This window comes from Abramis brama (assembly GCF_963993115.1).
Source record: "Abramis brama genome assembly, chromosome: 1".
Taxonomy (NCBI): domain Eukaryota; kingdom Metazoa; phylum Chordata; class Actinopteri; order Cypriniformes; family Leuciscidae; genus Abramis; species Abramis brama.
The window spans coordinates 11,797,912-11,817,432 of record NC_139963.1 but is presented as its reverse complement, the minus strand read 5'-3'; the positions used below and the strand labels follow the sequence as shown (position 1 = coordinate 11,817,432).

Below are 19,521 nucleotides of genomic sequence, written 5' to 3'. Positions count from 1 at the left end.
GGGTACGGAATCTGCATTTCCTGCCTGAAAACGAAGGCTGGGGCGCAGTCGACCCCCTGTGAGGTATGGAAAGGGACCATCCTGGTGGTGGTGGGGAGGATGGAGGGGAAGGGACCATCCTGGTGGTGGTGGGGAGGATGGAGGGGAAGGAACCATCCTGGTGGTGGTGGTGGGGAGGATGGAGGTGAATGAAAGCCTCAGCATCTGCGAATTCAGACATGTGTAAGTACGGATCTTTTATACTACAAGTATTAGAACACGAATGGATAGCCTAGATGAGAAGGTAATAAGTGACGTAACAATTGAGTCTTCCCGGCAGAACTTCCGCTAAAGTTTTTATTTTTTATGGTGTAAGTGTTTTTGCAATATCTAAGCCAACTCCCTCAGCCTATTCCTAAGTATCTAAGCCTAGTAATCTCTAACTATTTTCCTGTTGATAATATTGTTGTCTTGCCTTTTTTGCCACTCCTGCTTCTTCTGACTCGTCATCTGATTTTTCCTTCTCTGCAATTTGTTGCTGTAGAGGGTCTAGCTCTGGTGATAAAAATGCATCAATGGTTCGTTTCGGCATTTTTGACTGAGCTGTGATGTTAGAAGTGACAACTGCATGACACACACAACTCATGACCCACGCAGTTGACTAATCACTCCCAGAATCTCCCCCTCTCACACACATAGGCCTACAATGGTGGACTCGCTCCTTACTAATTTTTTTAACATGAAATAAAATATACTCAAATTTGCAGGTCGCATACCCATGAGTAGTTGTAAAAACAATACTTAGCCCTCGTCCCTCTAGCTTCGCCTTGGTCAGTCGTCGTTATGCCTACGCCATGAACTTCTGGGTCTCTGGCAGCGCCTTGTCCTTCGGCTCCATCAGGCTCCTCCTTCTGTCCTGCTCCAGCTTGGTCCTCGGTCTCACAGGCTCTGCCTCCGTCCTCCAGCACCCTCACTCCACCTAGGCCACTAGGCCCTAGGTAACTCCCATTCTCCTGCAGTCTTCAGCTCTCCTCCAGAGCACCTACCCTCCCTCCTCTGTTGGACTTTATTGTTTGTTGCAGCGCGAGGACGTGCCTTCCGTGAGGTGGTGTAATGTCAGGTTGTTAAGTTTAATTGTGTTTTGGTTTCGTTTTCCCTGTTTCTGTTTGCCTGAGATGTCATTCATTGTTAGTTGCAATAGTTTCTGATTTGAGTTTCGCACCTGTTCCACCTGTTTAAGGCTGGCCACACACACAAGAAGATTTTAAAGCTGATTTTGAACCCGATTAGCCCCCAACAATCTGGGGGGTGTGGCTACGTAGCAACTGAATTTTTGTCCAAAAAATCCTCAAATGGTTGGTGTCATTACTATTATTTTACTGCTCCTGATCGCATCAGAGCCTTCACGATCCAAAATCGTAAATATCAAACTTGTGAACCTGCCGTTATGATGATGACTGCATGTGTGTGCTTTTCCGGACAAGTGGAGATGAGAGCGTGGTTGCCCAAAAATTAGCCTCTAGGGACTTTCATGGAGTACGTGGAGTGGGTACTCCTCCACAACAGTCTGCGAGACCGAGGAAGAGATCAGCGTACCAGCCTCTGACAGCAGCACAGCGCAGATGTGGAGCCAGAGCCCGCCATGATACCAGCGGTGTCATAGAGTCAGCGGTGCAGGCGGCGCCGAAGAGATGTAGAGATTCAGCAGTGCAGGTGGAGCAGAAGAGATGGAGAGAGTCAGCGGTGCAGGTGGAGCTGAAGAGTTGGAGAGAGTCAGTGGTGCAGGCGGAGCAGAAGAGCTGGAGAGAGTCAGCGGTGCAGGTGGAGCAGAAGAGATGGAGAGAGTCAGCGGTGCAGGTGGAGCTGAAGAGTTGGAGAGAGTCAGCGGTGCAGGTGGAGCTGAAGAGTTGGAGAGAGTCAGTGGTGCAGGTGGAGCAGAAGAGCTGGAGAGTGTCAGTGGTGCAGGTGGAGCAGAAGAGCTGAAGAGAGTCAGTGGTGCAGGCGGAGCAGAAGAGCTGGAGAGAGTCAGCGGTGCAGGTGGAGCTGAAGAGCTGGAGAGAGTCAGTGGTGCAGGCGGAGCAGAAGAGCTGGAGAGAGTCAGCGGTGCAGGTGGAGCAGAAGAGCTGGAGAGAGTCAGCGGTGCAGGTGGAGCTGAAGAGCTGGAGAGAGTCAACGGTGCAGGTGGAGCTGGAGAGAGTCAGTGGTGCAGGTGGAGCTGAAGAGCTGGAGAGATTCAGCGGTGCAGGTGGAGCAGAAGAGATGGAGAGAGTCAGTGGTGCAGGTGGAGCTGAAGAGCTGGAGAGAGTCAGTGGTGCAGGTGGAGCTGAAGAGCTGGAGAGATTCAGCGGTGCAGGTGGAGCTGAAGAGATGGAGAGAGTCAGTGGTGCATATGGAGCTGAAGAGCTGGAGAGATTCAGCGGTGCAGGTGGAGCTGAAGAGCTGGAGAGATTCAGCGGTGCAGGTGGAGCTGAAGAGCTGGAGAGATTCAGCGGTGCAGGTGGAGCAGAAGAGCTGGAGAGAGTCAGCGGTGCATGTGGAGCTGAAGAGCTGGAGAGAGTCAGTGGTGCAGGTGGAGCTGAAGAGCTGGAGAGAGTCAGTGGTGAAGGTGGAGCCGAAGAGCTGGAGAGAGTCAGTGGTGCAGGCGGAGCAGAAGAGCTGGAGAGATTCAGTGGTGCAGGTGGAGCTGAAGAGATGGAGAGAGTCAGCAGTGCAGGTGGAGCAGAAGAGCTGGAGAGAGTCAGCGGTGCATGTGGAGCTGAAGAGAGTCAGCGGTGCAGGTGGAGCGGAAGAGATGGAGAGAGTCAGCGGTGCATGTGGAGCTGAAGAGCTGGAGAGATTCAGTGGTGCAGGTGGAGCTGAAGAGATGGAGAGAGTCAGCGGTGCAGGTGGAGCTGAAGAGATGGAGAGAGTCAGCGGTGCATGTGGAGCTGAAGAGCTGGAGAGATTCAGCGGTGCAGGTGGAGCTGAAGAGATGGAGAGAGTCAGCGGTGCAGGTGGAGCTGAAGAGATGGAGAGAGTCAGCGGTGCAGGTGGAGCAGAAGAGCTGGAGAGAGTCAGCGGTGCATGTGGAGCTGAAGAGCTGGAGAGAGTCAGCGGTGCAGGTGGAGCAGAAGAGCTGGAGAGAGTCAGCGGTGCATGTGGAGCTGAAGAGCTGGAGAGAGTCAGCGGTGCAGGTGGAGCCAAAGAGCTGGAGAGATTCAGCGGTGCATGTGGAGCTGAAGAGCTGGAGAGAGTCAGCGGTGCAGGCGGAGCAGAAGAGATGGAGAGAGTCAGCGGTGCAGGCGGAGCCGAAGAGATGGAGAGAGTCAGCGGTGCAGGCGGAGCAGAAGAGATGGAGAGAGTCAGCGGTGCAGGCGGAGCAGAAGAGATGGAGAGAGTCAGCGGTGCAGGCGGAGCCGAAGAGATGGAGAGAGTCAGCGGTGCAGGCGGAGCAGAAGAGATGGAGAGAGTCAGCGGTGCAGGTGGAGCCGAAGAGATGGAGAGAGTCAGCGGTGCAGGCGGAGCAGAAGAGATGGAGAGAGTCAGCGGTGCATGTGGAGCTGAAGAGCTGGAGAGAGTCAGCGGTACAGGCGGAGCAGAAGAGATGGAGAGAGTCAGCGGTGCAGGTGGAGCAGAAGAGATGGAGAGAGTCAGCGGTGCAGGCGGAGCAGAAGAGATGGAGAGAGTCAGCGGTGCAGGCGGAGCCGAAGAGATGGAGAGAGTCAGCGGTGCAGGCGGAGCAGAAGAGATGGAGAGAGTCAGCGGTGCAGGTGGAGCCGAAGAGATGGAGAGAGTCAGCGGTGCAGGCGGAGCAGAAGAGATGGAGAGAGTCAGCGGTGCATGTGGAGCTGAAGAGCTGGAGAGATTCAGCAGTGCAGGTGGAGCTGAAGAGATGGAGAGAGTCAGTGGTGCAGGCGGAGCAGAAGAGATGGAGAGAGTTAGTGGTGCAGGTGGAGCCGAAGAGCTGGAGAGATTCAGCGGTGCAGGTGGAGCCGAAGAGATGGAGAGAGTCAGCGGTGCAGGTGGAGCTGAAGAGCTGGAGAGAGTCAGTGGTGCAGGCGGAGCAGAAGAGCTGGAGAGAGTCAGCGGTGCAGGTGGAGCTGAAGAACTGGAGAGAGTCAGCGGTGCAGGTGGAGCCGAAGAGATGGAGAGATTCAGCGGTGCAGGTGGAGCAGAAGAGATGGAGAGAGTCAGCGGTGCAGGCGGAGCAGAAGAGCTGGAGAGAGTCAGTGGTGCAGGTGGAGCTGAAGAGCTGGAGAGAGTCAGTGGTGCAGGTGGAGCTGAAGAGCTGGAGAGAATCAGCGGTGCAGGCGGAGCAGAAGAGCTAGAGAGAGTCAGTGGTGCAGGTGGAGCCGAAGAGATGGAGATATTCAGCGGTGCATGTGGAGCTGAAGAGATGGAGAGAGTCAGCGGTGCAGGTGGAGCCGAAGAGATGGAGAGAGTCAGTGGTGCAGGTGGAGCTGAGGAGCTGGAGAGAGTCAGCGGTGCAGGTGGAGCCGAAGAGATGGAGAGATTCAGCGGTGCAGGTGGAGCTGAGGAGAGGCACCAGAGGAACAGGTGAGTCCAGGGGACTGGGTGAAGCCGGACGTGAGTGTGGAGACAATGGGGTGGGCAGGACATTGGGCGGGACAGGGTTATCAATGACATTGACTGGACCGGACTGAGAAGGGAAGAGTTTGGGGGTTTGGAGATGGACGGGAGCTGCTCCATGTTGAAGTTGATGATCCAGCACTCATTGACTGGATCATGGAGTGACTGTCCTAATTTTCTAACTGTATGGCAGATCTTGCTGAAAAATTCCTCAGCCCTTCTTTTTCATCTGGCTGCAGAATGCTGTAATTATCATAATAAGGTTTCACACTATTTCACACTAAGGTTTTGCAGCAATTATTTTGACCAGATTTTAGTAATGAGTGTTGCACTTTAAAGTGATTCGTCAAGTTACAAATTGTTATTTTTAATAAAAGAATTTGTCAAAAGATGCAGATGTCTCAAGAACAGTTTTAAGAAAAAATATTAGATTAAGCTTAAGACAAATAACGTTTTAAGAAGTATTTTCTATAAATATATGTAAAAAAATATATATATATTAAGTAAAAAATTGTAAGATTAGCAGTTAAGATTGATTTTATTCTTAAGAATGTTTTTTGGATATGGCCCCAGATTTTTGTTGTGTGTTCGGAACTTTAAAAACCAGCTACAATCATAGTGTAATAATGTGTGCAGTGTGTGTCTAAATCAGCAGTTCCTCTTTCACTGAATGGGTTTTTGTACGGCTCTGTATCACTGTGTTAATGGCCATTCAGCATGTTGCTGACAGTAATAATCTCCTGCATCTTCAGGCTGGACATTTCTAATATTGAGCATGAAGTTTGTTCCTGATCTCCCATCAGTGAATCTCTCAGAAACTCCAGACACTTTGCTACCAACACTAGAGAACAGGAGTTTGGGTGTTTGCCCGGCTCTCTGGTGATACCAGGCTAAACTGGATGTTAAACCAGTACTGCTGGACCCGCAGTTGAGAGTGACGCTGCTTCCCTCAGACACCAGATTCACGGATGGACTCTGAGTCAGAATGATCTCAGCAAAACAACCTGCCATCACAGCACATCAGTCAGTGTTACAGTCAAACACACAATACATGAGAAGAATGATACAACATTTATAAAGCACTTCTGAAAAAGCTCTGAATACTCAACACTAATCTCACCAGCAAGAGAAAGCAGTAGAGAGCAGATGATCAGAGCGTTTGCAGTCATCTTTGCTGAGAATGAGTGAGAAGAGACGAGACCTGCTGTTTACAGTCCTGACCGGCGGACAGTCCGTCTTAAACAAAGAGGTGGTGCACATATTCAAAGCGGCTTCCTTTCAGGAGAAAGTGTGTCACACTGATTTAAATAAATAAATTAAATTGTAAAATATTTAATTCACTTTCTCTACTTATTAAGAATTTGTCAGTATCATCTGATATTTCCTCAATAGTTTCCAATATGCTGATGATTTCTAATAAACATTCAGTAGTTGAACATCAGTGAATCAACTGGAGTTTAGATTGTTGCAATGTTTAAATGTAGAATCATATATTATGAAAAATTTCCTTTTTAAAAAATTAAATGTGTATTATTATTATTTTAATTGAACTGTAATCGACCACAACACTAAATCAATGAAAGATGTTGTTTTGGAGATGCAGTGAACAGTGCAGTTACTGAAGCGTTCAGGAGGTTTTTGTACATCTGCTCTATTAGTTTGTATCACTGTGAAGAACTTTCGGTAGCGGCACCAGACTGGATGTTGGCAGTAAGTGAATAATTAAATTATTTTAATTCAGTACAGTGTTATCATATTAAGTCATATATTTTATAACATTATTAATTGAATGTTTTACTTTGTCTTGTGGAACAAAAAAAATATTTGATATGCTTACAGTAAATATAGTGTAGGTTTATATGTGAGAGATGATAATAGAGACACATACTACAAAAGTCTTAACTAAAAAAAAAAGAAGTTGTGAACATTTTCACCTGTATTGCCAGGAAAAGAGATGCATTGGACAAATATTGTCATGCTATCTTATTCATGAGAAGAATATGTTTTGAAATGTGAAATACTACTTAGTATAAAAAAAGAAAAACATAAGACACATACATAAATACCCAACATACCTGTATTTAAAATGTACTATAGGCTATTAAAGATTTTCAACCTACTTTGAACAAAACTCTTGTAAAACTCATTCATGATATCAATTTGTTGTTTTGAAAAACAGATATTGTAATACTTTATATAATTTCACATTTAAACTTTAAAATTTAAAATTATTTTACACCTCCTTTGTGAAAAAAGTACAATTAATATACTTTTAAGAGTACTTATTACAAAATAATAATATGCTTTAATAAAAAGTGTGAACCAACATTTATTTTCAGACACTGAACTGCATGTTATTAAAAAGAACATTACAGCTTAAGTTAACATGAAATGCAATTTTAAACTTTAGAGTGCTTTTAAACCCACTTAAGCAGGGCTTAATTACATCTTTATATGTAAATTTCATTACTTCTATTGTCTTTGAAATATGGTTAAAATGTACTGACAACCTTTTTTTTGTAAACTAAAAGATACTTTAATGTAATTTCAATTGAAATGTGCCCATCATGTATTGAAATATACTTGTGATTACACATTTGTAAAGATGAAGCTGCAATTTAGTACATTTAAAATATAGTAACTTGTAACGTAATATCGAAGTTAAAATTATAATGAAGTTATTTACATGTTCTTTAGTACATATTTCAATACATCAAAATAACTGTACTTCTTTAAAGCGTACTTAAGAAACATAGTCATAATTGTGTCTCTCTTTAATTGCACTTAAGTGGCCTTTTATTATATTAGTTTGTCTGTTTAAACTGATGGTAATAATGTTGTCTGTCACTGTAATCTCTAATAATATTGAAGATGTTTGTTAAGCGAGTTGTCTGTCGTCCCGCTGCTCTTCTTCTCTCAGGCAACACTCCTCCTAAAGTGATCATCCTGCCCCCGTCCAGTGCAGAGATCTCCTCTTTGAACACAGCGACACTGCTGTGTGTGGCCAGCGAGGGCTTTCCGTCAGACTGGAGCCTGAGCTGGAAGGTGGACGGGAGCAGCAGGGCTCAGGAGAGCAGCGCTGGGCTCCTGCAGAAGGACGCTCTGTACAGCTGGAGCAGCAGCCTGACTCTCTCTGAGCAGGAGTGGATGAAGAGCGTCTCAGTGAGCTGTGAGGTCACACGGAGCGGCCAGCCTGCAGTCACTGCACAACTGAGGAGAGATCAGTGTTCAGATCAGTAGATGCGCTCAGTCTCTCCTCTGGCTTCTGCTTCATCTTTCTGGCTGATGTCTCTCTTCTGCTTCTCGGAGTTCATTCACACAAGAGCATGCTATAGTGTTCTGTTGTACTTGAAATAAAATAAATAATGTTGTGTCTTTCTTTGAGTCCTTTTGTATAATTTCAGAAAAAAAAATCATTTGTTTTTAACCATTTACTGTTTTATATCCTGCCATTACAAATCAGTGTTTAGAAGTACAAATATTCCAATAAATGTTCTTATAATAAAATGTAGCCTCTCAAATCTTACTGGGTTGTCTGCATCAAAAAATAAATAAATAAATATTAGATGAAGTTACATTGTAAGACATGTTGACTTCCCTATAAAGTACTTCACCTCAAAAACCCAAATAATTTTCACTCAGTGAAGCATGACAACACCTGCACAGTAAATTATGAAACAAGAAAGTCATTTTGAAACAGCATTTGCAAGTATTGCTATTGTTAACAAAAACTATAACTTCTCAGTAATTAAAATTAATCTAAAAGAAAAGAAAAAAAATATTACAAAACAAAGGTCCAAAAGTTTTTTTTTTTTTTTTTTTTTTTTTTTTCAGTGATTCCACAAAATAACTATTTTTTTGGTTTCCCAAAGAACCTGTCAGTGAACAGTTCTAGAAAGAACCATTTTTTTCTCAGTGTGAAGAACATTGTGAAAATCTAAAGAACCTTTTGTGGAATGGAAATTTGTCACGTGTGTTGTGCAGAAATTCAAACACAAATGACTCAGGGCCCTATCTTGCACCCAGCGCAATTGACTTTGTACACCGACGCATGTATCATTCCTATTTTGCACCCGCGCAAAGCGCGCTTTTCCCTCCACAGAAGCACGTCGCTAAACTAGGGAATGAACTTGCGCTCCCTGGGCGGTTCAGCGCAAAAAAGGAGGCGTGTCCCGGCGCAAACGTTCCTTCATGCTATTTTGCAGGTTTAGAAAACAATTGCGCCACTAACCAGGAAAAAATAGTTTAAAGTCAGTGGCGCGTTGCGCATGTTATTCATATGCTATTGTAAGGGTGCATGCTTGGCCATAATCAATGTAGCGTGTGCACAACGCGCATACACTTTGATTCTCTCATCTACACAGAAGCAGCAGTTTTCATTTTTGCAAATCATACATTATTACGATAGATAGATAGATAGATAGATAGATAGATAGATAGATAGATAGATAGATAGATAGATAGATAGATAGATAGATAGATAGACAATTTATTATAAAAGCATACATCTAGCTTACACATTTACCCAAATTATCATACGCCTTTTTAACCGAAGTTAATTTGGGTGGGTTTCTCCATCCCCAACGTCCCTGACGAGAGCGTCGCTCTCCTCGGCTGTGAACCGCTCCTGGCGCGCGTCTGGCAAATCCGCCGTTATGATAGGAATCCGCTTTAGATCAAGCGCGCCTGCTCTTAAAGGGAATGTGAGATGACGCTCTGATTGGTTTATTTCACGTTACGCCCAAACCACACCTATGAATAATGAAGCTCTTCAGACCAACCCATTTTAGATTTGCGCCTGGCGCAAGAGTCATTTATTCCGCCGGGAAAATAGCAACAGCGCCAAGACCCGCCCACAAAGTTACTTGCGCTTTGCGCTTTGACACTTGCGTTTCAGATCGTTAAAATAGGGCCCTCAGAGTGACAATATCAAAATATTGATCCACAAAACCAAAACACACAGGAGATTCTTCAGGAACGGCAGACTCACCTTATGTATCTGTTATTTAGCTGTCATAAGTTTCAGAGTTCATATTTTTACTGAATTACAATAGTTGATCATCACCATGTTGGAGATTTGTGTTGATCTATATGCTCTACTCAGGGCAACTTTTGCAACTTATTTGAAAAGGGTAAACTGTGTGCCTCTAGTTTTAAGAGGTGAATTATGTTCATGTTGTGTAGCTAACTTTGGAAATAAAACATGGAAATTAAAAAACAATGATTGTAGCTGCTTGCATTGCTAAATGCTTAACATTGTTTAGTAGCCTTTACAATAAGTAAAGCAATTTGCCGGGATCATCGCGCTGTGTGAAAGGGGCCATAAGTGTAATATGTGTACAGTGTGTGTCTAAATCAGCAGTTCCTCTTTCACTGAAGGGGTTTTTGTACGGCTCTGTATCACTGTGTTAATGGCCATTCAGCATGTTGCTGACAGTAATAATCTCCTGCATCTTCAGGCTGGACATTTCTAATATTGAGCATGAAGTTTGTTCCTGATCCCCCATCAGTGAATCTCTCAGAAACTCCAGACACTTTGCTACCAACACTATAAAACAGGAGTTTGTGTGTTTGTCCGGGTTTCTGGTGATACCAGGCTAAATAGGTTGATACACTAGAACTGGACCCGCAGTTGAGAGTGACGCTGCTTCCCACAGACACCAGATTCACGGATGGACTCTGAGTCAGAATGATCTCAGCAAAACAACCTGCCATCACAACACATCAGTCAGTGTTACAGTCAAACACACAATACATGAGAAGAATGATACAACATTTATAAAGCACTTCTGAAAAAGCTCTGAATACTCAACACTAATCTCACCAGCAAGAGAAAGCAGTAGAGAGCAGATGATCAGAGCGTTTGCAGTCATCTTTGCTGAGAATGAGTGAGAAGAGACGAGACCTGCTGTTTACAGTCCTGACCGGCGGACAGTCCGTCTTAAACAAAGAGGTGGTGCACATATTCAAAGTGGTTTCCTTTCAGGAGAAAGTGTGTCACACTGATTCAAATAAATACATTCAGTTTTAAAATATTTAATTCAATTTCTCTACTTATTAAGAATTTGTATCAGTATCATCTGATATTTCTCAATAGTTTCCTATATGCTGATGATTTCTAATAAACATTCAGTAGTTGAACATCAGTGAATCAGCTGGAGTTTAGATTGCAATGTTTAAATGTAGAATCATATATTATGAAAAATTTCCTTTTTAAAAAATTAAATGTGTATTATTATTATTTTAATTGAACTGTAATCGACCACAACACTAAATCAATGAAAGATGTTGTTTTGGAGATGCAGTGAACAGTGCAGTTACTGAAGCGTTCAGGAGGTTTTTGTACATCTGCTCTATTAGTTTGTATCACTGTGAAGAACTTTCGGCAGCGGCACCAGACTGGATGTTGGCAGTAAGTGAATAATTAAATCATTTTAATGCAGTACAGTGTTATCATATTTAGTCATATATTTTATAACATTATAAATTGAATGTTTTACTTTGTCTTGTGGAACAAAAAAAAATCTATTTCATATGCTTACAGTAAATACAGGTTTATATGTGAGTTGATAATACAGACAAAAACATTTTGAACATTTTCACCAAGAAAAGAGATACATTTGACAAATATTGACATGCTATAAGAGCATGAGAAGAATATATATATTTTTTTAAATGTGACATACTACTTAGAATAAATATATAAATTAATAAATCAAAACATACATAAATACATACATACATACTGTACACACAAACAAAAATACCCATAACATACCTGTATTCAAAATATACTATATTATAGATTTTCAACCTACTTTGAAATAAAATAATTGTAAAACTCATTTATGAAATATAAATTTGTTGTTTTGAAAAACAGATATTGTAATACAGTATATAGAATTTCTCATTTAAACTTTAACATTTATTTGAAATGCTTTAACATATACTTCAGTGTGAACCAAAATGTATGTTTTTAGACACTTAATTGCATGTTATTTAAAAAAAAAAAAAATCTTATGGCTTAAGTTCATATGAAATGCAATTAGCTAAACTTTAGAGTGTTTTTTAATCTACTTAAGCTAGGCTTAATTACATGTTTATATGTCAATTTCATAATTACTTCTATTGTCTTTGAAATATAGTTAAAATATACTTTAATGTCATTTCTATTGAAACATGCCCGTCATGTATTTAAATATACTTGTGATTACACATTTGTAAAGATGAATCTGCAATTTAGTACATTTATATTAACAAATATATTAACTTGTAATATAGAATAACACACTAGAGTTAAAATTATAATGAAGTTCTTTACACTTTAGTACATTTTTCAATACATCAAAATAACAGTACTTCTTTAAAGCATACTTAAGTGTGTTAAGAAACATAGTCATAAAAGTCTCTCTCTTTAAGTGCACTTAAGTGGCCTTTTATTATATTAGTTTGTCTGTTTAAACTGATGGTAAGAATGTTGTCTGTCACTTTAATCTCTAATAATATTGAAGATGTCTGTTAAGCGAGTTGTTTGTTGTCCCGCTGCTCTTCTTCTCTCAGGCAACACTCCTCCTAAAGTGATCATCCTGCCCCCGTCCAGTGCAGAGATCTCCTCTTTGAACACAGCGACACTGCTGTGTGTGGCCAGCGAGGGCTTTCCGTCAGACTGGAGCCTGAGCTGGAAGGTGGACGGGAGCAGCAGGGCTCAGGAGAGCAGCGCTGGGCTCCTGCAGAAGGACGCTCTGTACAGCTGGAGCAGCAGCCTGACTCTCTCTGAGCAGGAGTGGATGAAGAGCGTCTCAGTGAGCTGTGAGGTCACACGGAGCGGCCAGCCTGCAGTCACTGCACAACTGAGGAGAGATCAGTGTTCAGATCAGTAGATCCGCTCAGTCTCTCCTCTGGCTTCTGCTTCATCCTTCTGGCTGATGTCTCTCTTCTGCTTCTCGGAGTTCATTCACACAAGAGCATGCTATGATGTTGTGTTGTACTCGAAATAAAATTAATAATACTGTGTCTGTCTTTGAGTCCATTTGTATGATTTAAGAACAAAAATCTTTTTAATGATTTATTATATTACATAGTCCTAGTATTACAAACCAGTGTTTAGAAGTAAATATTTCATTAAATAGTCCAAATTACTATTATATTATATAGTAATATAATGTAGCCTCTCAAATCTTAAACGGTGGTCTGCATAAGAACTTGACTTCGCTTATTCGTACGAATTCATACGACCTGACTCGTACGAATTAGTACGATTTTTGCAAAATCGTACATATTTTACGAATTGGCCAATTCGTATGAATTCATACGAATGACCTACCCCTGACCCCGCCCCTAAACCTACCCATCACGTGGGTTTAGACAAATCGTACAAATTCGTACGAGTTAGGTCGTACGAATTAGTACGAATTAGCCAACTTTTTATCATTCGTACGAATTCGTACGAATTGGTCGTGAGATAGCGTTGCTATAAACTATTTCATCTCAAATACCAAAATATATTTCACTCAATGAAGCATGACAACACCTGCACAGTAAATTATGAAACAAGAAAGTCATCTTGAAACCGCATTTACAAGTGTTGCTATTGTTAACAAAAACTATAACTTCTCAGTAATTAAAATCAATCTAAAAGAAAATAATATATATATATAAAAAATAAAGGTTCCAAAAGGGTTTTTTTTCGCAGTGATTCCACAGAAGAACCATTTTTTGATTCCCTGAATAACCTTTCAGTGAACAGTTCTAAAAAGAAACAAGTTTTTTCTCAGTGTGAAGAAAATCTAAAGAACGTCTCAGATTACGAGTGTAACCCGACGATGCATCGATGACGCTTTGGGAACACCCCTGCATGATTGCGTCTGAAGCACTTGTGTCAACTAGTTCAATGGCAAGAGTGAGCGTCACGGGCGGGTGACGTCACGACCAGGATAAGAGGACATCCGGTCTGATCGGTATTAGCTTCGATTTAGCCAAAGCAAGTCGATCACAGGAATGCAGGGAGTATGGCAAAATGAAGTAGTGTCTCGTTTCCTTCTCAGGGAGCTAGGGTTACATTCGTAACCTGAGACGTTCCCTTTCGAGGGAACTCGCGCTGTGTCGATGACGGTTTGGGAACGAGAATGCTTGAACGCCATACAAACCAGAGCCTGTCTGTGTGAATACAGAGAGCACAACTAAGACAAGAGCACCTGTGAACTTGGGGCATCGCCCAAGTCGAAGTTTTAAAACCTTACGAATGTGAGTGGAGAGGACCAGCCTGCTGCATACCACATCCTGCAGGGATATTATTATATAATAAGGCTTTCTAAGCCACCATACTCCTGTCCTGGCCTACAAGCACCACAGCGGAAACGTGCACCAACGGGTTTCACCCCAGGGATACACCACCAAAAGGGACTTGGTAGGCAGCTAAGGCCGCCATGCACACGTTCAGTGTGGAAGGGGAAAACCCTGTGGAAAACAAGCCCGCAGTAACTCCAGCACCAATCGGGCAGTTAACTGGGCCCCACTGTCCGAGATCCGCACTATGAAGTGAAAACCCATCACTTCAATACATACAGTTTCCTCGTGGAGGGAGCTTTGGAGTGAAGTATGGTCCCCCCAAACATGAGCAATACCCCGTTGTAACGTGGCGGACGAGAACCAAACTGGATTATGTAGCCTTTCTCTATGATCTGCAGGACCCACTGAGATATATTTGGCAGATTCTTCCATTCTGTCAGATAGTCTACTAAGGGTACCATCCTCTCGAGATTGGCCTCTGGTGTAATTGGACCAGCCACTTCGGTGACCTGAAGCATACTGACAGGAAACAACTGACTGTTTTTGAACCCCCCTCAAAGGGTGCAAGTTTGATGCAGCATCGTGGTGACGCTGAGCCATGGACTCGCTGGAGACCGCTGCGCCCTGAGGCACCAAGGGTGGAGGGGTTGGCAGAACGGCCCCTTGAGGGCACCGAGGTGGAGTGGGCACCGTATACTGAGATGTACACTGCTCCACTCCGGTCGGGGCCTAGTGGCATCAGGACCTTTCTTTGGCCGAAGCCTTTTTCGCAGGAACAATGGTCCTCAGATCCATCTTCTGCTTCAAAGGCTTTGGTTGAAAATGCCATCCCGGTCCCCAATCTTTCTGAGGGGAGCACGGGAAACAACACTCTATCCTGTACAAGGAGTTTGTTAATGGCTGTGGCTGGTCCGCCCAGCAGCCCCCCATTTACTCCTTACTCACCAGCGCCAAAGTAGTTCTAACCAGCCTGGAGGGTAATGCTGAGCCTTAAAGGGAGCCTTAAGGCGTGACAGGACTGATAGCTCGCAAGCGTCTGTTCTGTCTTTGGCATCAGCCCATACACAAGCTCTTTCAGCCCCCTTTATAAAATATATATTTTGAAAACTGAAAAACCGAGCTGAAAGGGTTTGATCCGCAATCTCGAATTTTATTAGTGGAGATCTGGAAGACTGTAAGGCCCTGACATGGAAGTTATAGACTCCAAAAACTCCTTGTACACAGGTGATTGAGATGGCGAATTTTCAATTTCCCTTAACTCGATGCCCAGAACATCCATCTTCTCAGAGGTGGACAGCTGCAGCACCGTATTATACCATCTAATTCCTCAAAATTGTAGCCAACTTATTTAATTACTCAAAATTAAATACAGTAAAAGATCAACCAGACAAGTCAACACGGTCTGGATGAAAGGCTGAACTTATACATGAATCTAACTACTGAAAGTCAGATAAGCATTTATCATTTAATTCATCAATTAATCAATTTAATCCTCAATTTAATTCCTCAAAATTAAACATAGTAAAAGATCAACCAGACAAGTCAACATAGTCTGGATGAAAGGCTGAACTATATTAAAATAGTTTCAACATACAATAAAATAATCATAAATTCATAGCTTGCAATAAACTATGTACTCTTAATCTATGCATTGCCTCAGCCACTCGATTCTTATTGCATTTTCTTTTTTTCTTTTTTTTTTTTTGCGAGAGAGAGAGAGAGAGTAAACAACAGCAGGGGAAAACTCCCAATAGTGCACATACACCTCGGAAAATTGTATGAATGAACACAGCCCGCCCCCTTGTTTTCATTTTTATATAGAGCTACATGACCGTGCATGCTCTTCATAGATGAGGGTGGTGAGTTCTTATTCCCCTGCATCGATGCTCAGCACCTTTACCTCCTCAGAGATAGACTGCTGAAACACTGACTAGAGAGCTCAGCGAACGACGTCGTTACGTCACTGTGTACGTTGCCATATGTCTTAGCTTTCCCAGAAACGCTTGCGCCAACTTCAAGCATAACAATTACAACGGCGGACTACATCGTCTTTCTGCAAATGTTGCTCCTGGCTTTGCGATCCTATATTGGGGTCAGAAGAAGAGTTTTAGAACACATTTTTGCTGCTCGTTTGGATGACTATAGACGGAGGTTATGTTCAAGAAGAAGTTCGACAATAACCCTGCCCCCAGACGTAAGCATGACGTGGTAAAAGAACGGTTATAGTCCAGCAAAGAGTTGGTGCCGCTTTGGAACCAATTTTCCTGGCCGAGAACCGGTTCTTTGCCTGTCGAAACACAAAGAACTGTTTCGCGAGTAGGCACCAGCTCCGAACCGGCACCAGCACTGCCTTGGTGGAAAAGGGGTAAGAGAGAGAGCGCTGGATCCCTGGGTGAAGGCAGAGAAAAGGCAGAGCCTGTCTCTAACCCGTCCGCGAGATCCATTTGCGAACCCCACAATACCAGCTAACGTGCTGCCTCGGCAACAACAGGGCTGGTCCTGCAAGGAACGTGAGCCTGAACACCCTTGAGTGACAGACGGGAACGGAGCGAATAAAGCGAAAGTAACTCGCAATGCTATAGCCAGCGCCCTCGAGCGCTGACAAAGCATGCTCCGTTCCAAACAAACAACACATAAAAAGTTTTTTTTTTTTTTATTATAGAACATTTTGTTTTATAAACACGATCTAACATTTTGTTTGCTCGCTATAATATCTATGCTTGTGACTGATATTATAACGGTCACCAGCTGGAGTGCCCTTGAGAGCCACCAGAGGGCAATCCACATCAGGCTATTGTCATTCCCTCACAAACTACATTACTCACTGCCCTGACTCATCATCCCTGATTGCATCCACCTATGTCTCATTACCTTGTTTAACTCACCCTATAGTAGCCTGGTTTTCACATTCATTCACTGCATAGACTTGTTTGTGTAAGACTGCATTTCTGAGCGTTCCAATGTTTGTCCATTTCGATCATCTCCTTGTGCTGGTTTTCTCCCTGTTCGCCTGTCTCTGGGATTACCCTGTTCGTCTGTATTCCTGTGCCCTGTCATTGTTTGGACTGATTACCCTGTGCTTTTGACCACTGCTTGTTATATACGGTTTATGATCTTGGATTTTCCCAGTAAAAACTGCATTTGGATTCTCAACCTTCGTGTCTCAGAGCAGTTTGTTAAAGATATAGTGACAGACAACAATAAATAAGACAGACAGTATGAACACAGCGCGCTTGCTGAGGCACAGAAGCTAACGCCGGTCAGACTGGATGTGCTTTTATACGTTCCTGGGCTGGGTTTCCCGATAACGTTGTCTCTTAGCGCGCTACGAAGACTTTAAAGGTATAACTTAACTAAAGGTATACCATTACTAGGCATGTTCCTCGAACCATACCTTAGAAAGCTGCTTAAGATATACCTTCTTACATGCGATGTTACCGGGTGCTGTCTGTGGCGATGGTGCTGAATTGGTTGATATCAATGGCTCGAGAATCAATTATTCTCTCGTGCAGGGGCTGTTTCACTGCGTTATGTGAGAAAGCGGTGTTCTTTATAAAAGAAGTACTTTAGAAATATTGAAATTGCATTTATTAGGACTCATGGGATATTATAAAAAATAATCCAAAGCCAAAGCCTATAATAATAGCCTAGCCTACATATTTTAAAATTGTATCATATATTGCTGCCATGATAACCATTTAAAAAACTGTGTGTGCTTTCTTCTCTTTCCTATTTTTGTTTGCTGAGGTGGAGCTGCGATAAAATATTGTTCTTGTAAATACTTTCCAGCATTTCAGTAATAAAAGTGTACATCTTACATACGATGCTCGGTAGTGATCAAAAAGGATTTAAACAGTGAATTTTGAATCTCTTCTTGTAAACTCAGAGATGTGGATTCAGAAGGCAATTAAATTACCACACGACCTGTTTGTCAAAAAACAATTTGGCCAGAGATTTTTATACGGGTTGGGTGAGAAAAAACACTGACATTATGGATTTGGACGCCAATAAATTCACTTACCCCTGTAAATGTTTAAAATACCGTATGAGCCCATGATAAACAATTAACGTCTGGATAGGACTTAACTGACAGTATGCTTTCACTGGCCTTTGAAAGCGCTCCGCGGACGGCGCCGTCTTTTAGAACAACTATTCGCTGTATCGCTGCCATAGTTTGAGCAAACTCCCCACCACAATCATTACCTTTAAATAGACTCCTAAGCCTTTAATGGTTCAGCAGCTGATGTACCTTTGGATAATATATTTAAAAATCTAACAACAATCCGTATAATGACAATTTTATTCTTTGCATGAAAACACTTGAATTAGCCTAATTGAACATTGTCTGGGTATATTAAAACTTCAGAATTATATTCGTATAGACCTGCAACAGTGATAAGATAAAGCTAAGAGTGGTCCAGACCAACCTTCCGAACGTATAACTTACAGAAGGTATACTTAACTAAGAACGTTTCGGGAAACACATATTAACGATAAGGTACAGCTGAAGGTGTAACTTAAGAACGACGTAGCGTTAAGAAGGTTTCGGGAAACCCAGCCCTAGTCGTGACGTCACCCGCCCATGACGCTCACTCTCGCCATAGGACTAGTTGACACAAGTGCTTCAGACACAATCCGTCATTGACGCAGGGTGAGTTCCCTCGAAAGGGAACCTTTTTTTTTCAACCAGAAAGAACCTTTTGTGGAATGGAAAGTTGTCACGTGTGTTGTGCAGCAATTCAAACACGAATGACAATATCAATATTCTTTAAACCTTAAAACCAAAACACACAGGAGATTCTTCAGTAACAGCAAACTCACACAAAATGGGACTAATCAGTAATTAAGGTAACAAACAAGGAGGAATTGGTAACAAACAGGAACTAAACTGGAAACACAGGATGTCAGAATGCCAGCTCAATGCGTCGTGGTGCTCGTGAACGTGTGTCAGAGACTGATACGGAAGAGAAGAAAGATTGTTGAATAAAAATGATATTTTGTTTGTTTTTTTGGCGCACAAAAAGTATTCTCATCACTTCATAAAATGAAGGTTGAACCACTGTAGTCACATGGACTATTTTAACGATGTTTTCCCTGCCTTTCTGGGCCTTCAAAATGTTAATTAAATAGCTGTCAATGGAGCCCCCTGCCCGAGACATCGGATTTCATCAAAAATATCTTGATTTGTGAAGATGAACAAAGGTCTTACGCATTTGGAACAACATGAGGGTGAGTAATTAATGACTTGGGTGAACTATCCCTTTAAATTTTTAAGTTAACTCAACTAATTCGCTCCAGTTAATGTCAAATTAAAAACTTTAGCTTTTCACTGTTATTTAACCGTCATATGTTTCAGAGTTCATATTTTTACTGAATTACAATGGTTGATCATCATTGTTTGAGATTTGTGTTGAGATATGCTCTACTCATTGCAACTTTTGCTACTTATTTGCCCTGGTGAAATGGGTAAACTCTAGTTTTAAGAGGTTAGTTATGTTCATGTCGTGTAGCTAACTTTGAAAATAAAACATAAAAATGAAAAAACATGAAATTTGTAGATGCTTGCATTGCTAAATGCTAAACATTGTTTAGTAGCCTTGACAAGAAGTTTTAAGTTGAAAAGACTACATCATCAGACTGCTACTCATTAGATAAACAAAAAGTTTTTAAGTGGAGATTAGTTGA

The 19,521-nt window shown here is 42.4% G+C and overlaps 1 long non-coding RNA gene across 1 annotated transcript; it reads left to right on the top strand.

Moving 5' to 3' along the window:
- The first annotated feature begins 4,698 nt into the window (after positions 1–4,698).
- LOC311086417 lies at positions 4,699–7,932 on the top strand. The gene is made up of 2 exons (XR_014607063.1): positions 4,699–6,258; positions 7,469–7,932. It is a non-coding gene; the product is annotated as an uncharacterized lncRNA (long non-coding RNA).
- Positions 7,933–19,521: the final 11,589 nt, after the last annotated feature.